At 39.9% G+C, this 9,388-nt stretch overlaps 1 pseudogene; it reads right to left on the bottom strand.

The window, feature by feature from the left end:
- Positions 1-5,120: 5,120 nt before the first annotated feature.
- The window catches only part of LOC118163310, an 84,866-nt pseudogene continuing 80,598 nt past the window's right edge, over positions 5,121-9,388 (bottom strand).

Here is a 9,388-nt window from a genome sequence, read left to right as displayed (position 1 = left end):
GGAGTGAGCAAACATCCCACTTTCCTAATAAGATAAAAACCAGAAGCGCTCTCCCACCTTTGCTGACTCTTCAGCAACCAATTAACACTTAACAACCTCTATTTACCTCCAAGTTTTCAGGTAATGGTACTCCCAGGTCCTGCCAACGTGTCCCTGGCCTTGAGATGACCACTGCTGCAATGGCGTAGCTGCAGTGGCGTACCCTGAGATTATGTTGCAAGCATGATGATTTATATTTCTATAGCACCTAGTAGCTTCCATCACTTCCTACCTTCCCCCCAGTCCTTACTATCTTAGGCATTAGGCAGAATACAGCACAAGCATGCACACGCATGTCTCATCCCCAAAAAGAGCCTCTCTCCCCTGCAGGCTTGCTCTGGAATCAAGTCAGAACACAAATGAAAAACAATTCCTAACAGCACTAATGACCAAGAACTGAAACCAAAACAGTAATGCAGCTCCATTTCAGCCCTTGGCTTTAGCAGAATTAACGATGAATGCCATAAATAATTTTCCACACTCTAAAGGGAGCAGGAACCAAAAAATGTACAGCGCAAGCTCCCCTGGAAAAATGTGAGACTGAAGCACGTTTTTGCTGCTTGTATCCAGAGCTGTTTGCATCTGCAAAACCTCTGTGACCTAATGGTGAAAAGAGGTGCTCAGAGGAATAGGAGGAAGTAAGGCAAGGGCTGGAGAACTATAGAACAAGAATGGCAGTCATGGAGGAATTGCATTAACTGGTGAAGATGAGAAAAAAGGAGCTGAAGGCTCAGTCTCATGACACACCAGCTTTTGGGGCATCTGGGCATTGTGTCTCAGTGCTACGTTCAGGAAGGTACAGAAGACAGCAGGGCCTGAGAACAGAGCTAACAGACATTTCTAACTACATTTTTTTTTCTGCTCATCCTTTTAAATTTAGTCTGTTAAGCACAATAGTAGCACTGTTCCATGCTTAAAACCCAGTTTTTCACATGTTTCTGCAGTCATCTTGGCTGCACTAGGGTATCTGGGTATGTGAGATATCAGTAACCATACCCTTCAACACAACATCCATTGGCCTGCAGGTATTGATGGTACTGTTCTGCTAAGCTCCACACGTGCTGTAAGGGAGGCGTTGAGGCTGAGAAGATATCATCACTCTCCCATTAAGACTACCAGAAAACTAAAAATCATGGAAAGCCTCATCCTCCTCTACCACAGCTTGCCAGGGAAGCCCCCCTCAGGCTCAGAGCAAGGGCCAAGGCCCGGTGTGGTGGGAGCGTGCTCTGCCCTGGCTGCTCCTCCCAGCATGGAGGCCTGACTCGTCCCGGCCAGGCCAGGAGGTGGATCACAGAATCATTAATGTTGAAAAAGACCGCCAAGGTCATCTGGTCCAACCATCCCCCTACTGCCAATGTCACCCACTAAACCATGTCCCTAAGCACCACATCCAGCTTTTCCTTAAACACCCCCAGGGACGGTGACTCCACCACCTCCCTGGGCAACCTGTTCCAATGCCTGACCACTCTTTCTGAGAAGAAATGTCTCCTCATTTCCAACCTATACCTCCCCTGGTGCAACTTGAGTCCATTCCCTCCAGTCCTATCAACACACAAAAATGCAAGAGATTCATCTTTTGTTTCACACCCCATGTTAAATTCAAAGCTAAAAAGAAACCGTCTCCATAATGAGCTAAGTGTTCCTCTGATCCAAATTCCTCTGGTCCCAATTCCTCCCTAGTGCAGTCCATCATACAGGCTGGTACGTTGTCACCACTACAGTTAACATTCATCTCATCTTTGCCATTCTTTTTCATTCTTCTTCATCTAAAAAGTTTCAGAAATATCTCTGGAGTCTATTATGGCACCTATACATTCCGCCACAGTGGAATAGGTTTATCAAACTATTTTAGGATGGTTACTATTTGCACACTTTTATGACATTCCCATTTTCTATAGTATCAAAGGACTGATACCGCTTCCTTTTCCTTTATGAGGATGCTCTGAGTTTATTTTAAGGACTGCCCCTACTAAGGTGAGTGTTATTTTTAGTACTAAATTTCTGCTTCCCCTCAGAAGATGAGCAAGGATTATTTTGCCATTTCTGCAGATGAGGGCCTGAGATGTACCGGTAACAGCCACACAGGACACCTGTGGGAGAGACAGGAAAAGAGCCTCAATCCACATGAACCCAATATATGAGCCACAGCTTAAATTCTGCTTGGTGAGCAGCTAATTAGGCGTGTTGCACAAACACACACTGTGTTCACAGCTGCCCTCCAACTGACGACAGAGCAGAATAAGAGCTATAGCAGTCATATTTGTTTTCCAGTCTCCCAGCTCTTGTGCTGTAAGGACTTCACTGGATTCACAATATTTCTCTGAACTAGCCTAGTCTAGCCCAGACTAGACCTGTCTGGGATTTAGGCTGGACTTGCAAATTGTTTTTGCTGCAACCTATTTCTGGCTATAAGTGGTGCTTTTCACAGGAGCTATTTCTTCCTAATGCAGGGTCCACTCCACAAAATCACAATAAAATTTAAAGGCTTTTGGCATTTAGAACAGTCAACAACAAACTGCTGCTCCCACTAATACCAGTAAGCACTTATTTCTGAAGTAATTTTGGTTCTGCAACCAGCTATTTACCTGCACCGGAGCCACTAACCTCACCCACAATAAGCTGTGCCTTAAGACCCCACTTTGAAGCAGTGCCTGGGTGTTGAAAAAAGCCCTGCTAATCACCTTGAGTGAAAGATCAATTCCATCAGACAGTCAGTCAGCACTTACTGTTCTCTGTGCTGGCATTTAGGATGTGTTGTGCTGTATTCCTGGGAGCCACACGTGCAACAGGAGGCTGGGAGCTACCAGAGCTCCTACCATGAACTAACCACCCGTGTCCCTACGACAGATCTCACATGTGGTCAGCAAAGCCAATCTGTAGTGGTTTATTCTAACATACCTTGCGGGATGGGTTTTTGCAGCTAAAAGAATTGCTCGGCAACACAGGTAGGTAGAACAGGCACTCTGTCCAGCCAACGCACAACACCAGCACTGATGAGATGCGCATCCATCCTGCTTGCATTCATTTGGCCACCAGTCAATGCACGGGTTTCTGTTTTTGCCAGCATTTTGGTGCTGTAACAATTCCAATTAAGGCAAAATGCTTGGAAAGATATAATCTTGCTGTTTGAAATACCAGCGGATCCCCGCTTGGGGTTGGGTCCCTAAACTTTCCAAAGGGCATACAAATAGCAGTGATTCTCCTCAGGTTTCACCACCTATACTTATTTTACAATTATTTGAATGAAAGTTCAGGCTTGTGAAGGTTAATGGACTGCCTAAACTGGAAGCAGTAATTCTTTACTCATCCACAGGCTAGATGCGGAGCAGGGACCGCCAGAACGAGCTTCCCAGTGCGCCCCCGCAACCCCATCTGTCATTTGGAGAAATCAGCCTCAGCGGAGGTCACTAGTACAGTGGAGGTTAGCCTCCCCATCTCCATGGCAACTCGCGCTCGGGCCTCCTTCGGAGCAGTTCCTTCCAATTGTGTTAATCTGCACGTGGCTCTTTGACATAGGAAAACCCACTCGGTACGGGCAGGGGAGACAGCGAACTCATCTCGCCCGGAGCCTTAAGGCAGGCTTCAGCAGCATGGCTGAGGGTGAAAAGTGAGCTTTGCCTAAGCTAGCAAGCCTCAACAAATGGCCTGCTCAAACATAACGTGCTTGGGCCCCCCCCCCCCCCCCCCCACTCTCGGCTGATTTTAGCACACTGTGCAGTAAATTCTCTGAACCGACTAGTTAGCAGCTTAGGATAATCAGCCAGGTTTGTTTTGTTTTGTTTTCCTTCATATATATATATATATATATAAGTACATGATATAAATCTATCTATATGTATGTACACATGAAAACAGATTAAAGTATTTCCCATGCAAAGCTTCTAGAACAAAAAGCAACATTTTCTTTTGCTCCTTAAAAGTTCTGGCACTTCTTTCCAGCTAGAAGCAGCTTTGGCAGTCTTGCACCTTAGACTCATGGATGCTCCACATGCACTGCTGTCCAGGACCAAATTTCAGAGATGAAATTCAAGTCATGCAGTATGTGTCCACTGGCGATGATCTGACAAAACTGCAGCTACAGAAACAGATGTGTGAGAAGGACATGAAGAATGATGCGTAGTCTTACAAGCTGTTTTTTCTATTTAGGGAACAGGAAAACACACAAGGAAATGTATAATGTTTCCATGGTGTTTTTTATCCAGAGAAGATGGCATGCAAACAGTTAAAGGCAAGTTTTGAGGATTGTGCCATTCTGGACTGCTATAACTGGTGACTCTATCAATTACATTGGTTAAAGCACAGTTTTATAAAAGACACCTCCTTATACCTGCCCAGACATTTCTAAACAGCAACTCCTTAAAAGAGAGTAATTAAACTAGGAAAAAGGAAACCTAAATGTACTGAACCCTAATGTCATAAGGCTGACTATACAAGCCGTGTTACAAAACACTGAGCTGAAGGTGCCAAGTAAGTGCCTGCAGAAGTGTTTAAACAAGCCATGTTCCAAGTCACAAACCCTTGCAGACAAAATCTGCACATGATGAATCATGGTACTCATTACAAGTTGGGTCATTTATTCCACGACAGCTAGACAAGACCTTGGTATGGGTGGTACCGCAAAGACAAGAAAGCTCATGAGCTTCCCAGAAGGCTCCATTTCTGAAAGATGAATTTCTCTCAGGGTTAACAAAGTATATACACATTCAAGAGCTCTAGCTATATATATGAAAGATATTGTCACAGATGAGGCCTTGATTTCTTGCAGATACATACAGCAGAGACTGCGGTCCCAGGCATCAGTGATGTGGTCACTGTACAAAATTCACCAAAGAGAAAACACAATTCTATGACCTAAGGAAACTGCATTAAATAAAACAACAGAAGCTTTCAGAAGAACAAACCAAAGCTACTCAGAAAAAACACTGTTTTGAGAAACAAAAGAAAATCAAACACTTCCTTCCACAAAGCTTCATGGCTATGTATTCTTATTGCTGTTTTTTATTGCTGTTTAGAAAATAACTACTTTGAAACAGTTTTATATCTTTCTTCCCCTTCCCCCCTTTTTATTTATTTATTTATTTTTTTTCCAATTCAGTGAGAGGTATCTATAAATACCTGAGTAAAAATATCAAGTTTATGACTGAAGTTGTCTAATGGCATAAAGCAGTATCATCGGAGCCTTATGTCGCTATTTTCTACCTTCACCCTTATAAAAAGATTTTAAGAGAGTAGTACATTTTTAAAACACTGCGTGATATACAAGAACATAACTCATTAACAAGTGCATGTATTTTCCGATACAGATCTTTAAAAACATAATCCTCATGACTGACAGAAAGGTAACCTACTGTGCCTTTCTTAGAGGAGAAATAAAAAACTTGTATCTGATTGCAGCCTTTTATATCTCCTCACTAGGAAACACCGAGTAACTGAAATTCTACATTATTTGAATTTGGGATGTATTCAAAAACTTCAGTAAAAATTGAATTAATATTAATCCCATTACTACTACATCATGTAAGCACTATGTTTATTGTAGAGCTGTAGCCATAATGCTGCTTTTATAGCTTGTGATTAGCAGTGGTAACACATTTTATTCCACGAACTACTGTCTTCCTGTTTTATGTGGCTTCACAGAGTTTGAAGCTTCTTTTTGCTACCCTTTGGTTTGCAAAATATGCCAGTTTGTGATGAAGCCTTTCCAGATGGGAACCTTTACGCCCTTGGGGGCAGCATTTGCCTCCCAACAGTTCAAGTAAAAACTTAATTACAGGCTTTAAATATTGCATGATGTGACAGAACAGAACATGTAAAATAGCTGCAACTATTCCGGTGTGTCTGTAACAAGCTTATTTCAGTTTGAAGATGTGAAACTCTAATCCATCTTTCTTTTAAACTGGGTTGAAGAGAATGAAGAAAAAAAAAAAAAAAGGAAGAAAAAAAAAAAAAAGGCCACCAGGATATAGTGGACAATGCTGCAAGCTGGTGATGAGAAGCACAAACAGAGAATCCCTGTAAAAAATGCCAACTTGTGTTTAAAATAATATGTTCCTTCAGTAAGAAGAAACTTGTTTCTCCCTTTGTTGGTAACAGAAACACATTTAATATTTTTCTCATTTCATATATACTTATCTCAATAAATGGCTGTTTCCCTTCGTCTTTTAGAAGACAATATTCTGTCATTACAAGCTCATTCAGCTGCATACTTTTGGGGACATTGATAACACAAGAATAATCAAAGCTTGCAATAGAAGAGGCACATTTTTACTAATGTGAGAAAACTGAGGGTTTTGCATTAGGAATCTTTTAGGCTGTCAGGTTTGCATAACTGCTGTTGTTGTAATCCAGGGAAAATGGTCTTTTTGAACTCAAAAAGCCCTTGACACGTAGCTTGTTGAGTGGACACAGAGAGGCCGGAGTCCACATTCCCCTCAACACTGAACAACGACTCCATGAACATGCTTATGGGGACAAGAAATTGGAGGGAAAGAGTGGGACAATGAGGTAGGATCATGCATTCTGCACTTCACCTGAAAAGACCTTAGCTATCAGAGGTGACAACAGCGGAGTTCATCTTAGCAATAGTAAAATGGGTTAAATCAAACTGAGATGCAGGGAGGTTAAATATTCACAAGGAAAGAGCAAAACCAGTACCAATGATGATGGAGTGAAGACACTCCACTAGCTGATGGGCTAGCTAAAGTTTTCCAGTTTATGTTTTCTGGTCATTCCCTACCTCTGTTAAATAAATTTGTCCCCAAAAGGTACCAAGTGAGAGCTATAGCTATAGCAATATATATGTGCGTGTGTGTATACACATGTACACATGTGTATGTACATACAAAGTTGTATCTTGAAAATCTGTTCTCTCTCCTCTCTCTACAATATCTATGTTTGAACTGCTTATAAAGCCACAATGTAATGAATTGCTAACCAATACAATGAGAAGGGCCAATAAGCAGCATTACCAACAGGAGAGCTGAAGTGATTCTCACTCTGACAGACCTTTCTAGCCCTTCCTGCCATCAGAACCCTCCCACTCATTAATTAGCAGAATTAATTATCATGCTTATGAATTGTGGTTTGAAAATAACCAAGTTTAAAGAGCAGTAAGATTTATTAGCAAAGAAAACTAAGGGTTGGAATAAGCTGATTTTATAGACTTGTTTTCTAAATGGGAAGCATTATTAAATCATCGCTATAAAATTAAGCAATTATTTCAATGTGACACCAAGTACCACAGAAAGGAAAACCAGTTTCAAGTCCTATTAGCTAAAAAAGAAAAAGGAAAAAAAAAAAAAAAAAGGTCAGTAGGGGAAAAAGAAAAAAGGAAAATTAATTTCCAAGACTAATTACAAGTTGGAAGATACAGAGAAAAGCATATCACCAAGGGGTAATCTCTCTCTCTCTCTCTCTCTCTCTCTTTTCTTTAAAGCTATAAATATCTCTTAGATTTGTTTAAATTATGAACATAGGAGGACCTATTCAGTAGTATCTACATTATTCGGTAATAAATAACTGTTGCAGTTTTTTAGACATTGTATTTGCAGAACTTACATAAATGACCTCAACTGAGTATTTAAACTATACAAGTGTAAAATATGCTGTAGCTCAGAAATAAAATCACTCATCTACCCTTAACTTTGACTCAAGGGGAACATTACTGAGAAAGTCACAACAAGGTGGCATCCTTAATACATAATAATGACACATGCAGGAAATTCACCATTATTTATACATGTGACGTGCTGTAAATTGCTTCCATCATCAGAACTAATTGTAGTGATTATTAATGCAGTGTTATGAACTGTCAAAATTGCTGTATGTAATTACATTTGTGCAAATGCTTCATTACCTGCCTAATGAATTTGGCATATATGCACATGTAAACCACTGTTTTTGTTAACATAATGAAGGGCATTTTTTTCCCCCCTTAGCTACTGATGTGGAACTGGTTTGACCTATATTATAAAGATCAAGCATCCCCCACCACAAAAAGAAGAAAAAAAAAGAAAACAAAACAAAACAAAACAAAAAAACCTTTGATCTGGTTTATTTTCATACTCAGCAGCAGAATCACATAATGCCAGATATTCTAATAACAGCTTCAGAGAAAAATTGTGTTCCCCTTATTCAGTACAAACACCTAAGCTGAAATAACCTTGGTTTGTGGGTTACTTGACCACATCTTACCTCCGTGTGAGTCTCCAAATAATTGCAGAGGACATTGAAGCAAATGGTGAGATCTCTAGTATTGAACAGGTATCTTTGATTCCAGCCTGGAGGGCCAAACCTGAGTCTACTAGCAATGCAAGTGTGAAAATAGCAAAGAGAAAAAAGGATACTTTTAAATTCCTGTTCTCTGCTATGCAGTTCAAGGGTATCCTGCCACAGTAAAAAACGAATACATTTATCCACTTAACAACTGGCAATGTAATTGATAGCTGTGCCTGCCTCAGCTGCCAAAAGGGAGCACTCACAAACCTGAGGTCTGAAGAAGAGTGAGATACTGTGATAAGCAACTGTTAGGCAGTGTTTTTGGCAATATTTCCCATAAACAAAATTGTTGATGGTTACCTTTTTATTTACAAGTGTCCCTTAGGAAAGAGACTTGTTGTTTGACTGAAACCAATGAAAGTAGAGCTCTATAAATATTACTCAGATAAGCACTATAGTTTCTTAGCAGAAAACACCATAGACTTTATTCCAAGTACAATATTTACCAGTTTAATATTTATTGAAAAACACACTGTTCCTTCAGATTTTACACTGCTTCCCAGAAAGTCATGTTTGAAAGTGAAGTTTAATCACTTTTCTTATTCTTTTGCTTGTTTTATAGTGTTGACAAAGAGTCTTAGCAAAATGAGATTCTGGCTTTAATTGTTTTTTGAACCACTGAGACAAATTGTAATTTTCCTATAAAACCTGCAGAAATTCATTCTTGGTTCTTTGACAGTTTTCTATGTTCTTTTAGTTTGAGAAGAAACAGATATAGCAAAAATGACATTTGATACCAATAAAAACATATATATGTGGAACAAAACTTCAGAGGGATAATCGGATAATCTCTTGGCTGCCCAACGAAAACATATCATCCTTAACTGAAAAACAGGTAGCAAAGACTGAGGAAAAGTGAAGAATATGTCTGACAATAAATAAATAAATAATAATAAAAAAAAACGTTAGTTCAGAATCCTGAGTTTAATCATTCAACACAAGCTTCTGTCCTAAAGACACAAAACGTTAAATTTATTCCACTTAGATTAGGCATAGTTTAGGCATGATTTGATTTTCTCATTATAATTCCTTTTTTTTTTTTTTTTTTTTTTAAAAAATTAAAAAACCATAA

This window comes from Oxyura jamaicensis, chromosome 2 (assembly GCF_011077185.1).
Source record: "Oxyura jamaicensis isolate SHBP4307 breed ruddy duck chromosome 2, BPBGC_Ojam_1.0, whole genome shotgun sequence".
Lineage (NCBI taxonomy): Eukaryota > Metazoa > Chordata > Aves > Anseriformes > Anatidae > Oxyura > Oxyura jamaicensis.
The sequence above is the reverse complement of the archived record's forward strand: the minus strand, read 5'-3'. Positions and strand labels throughout refer to the sequence as shown.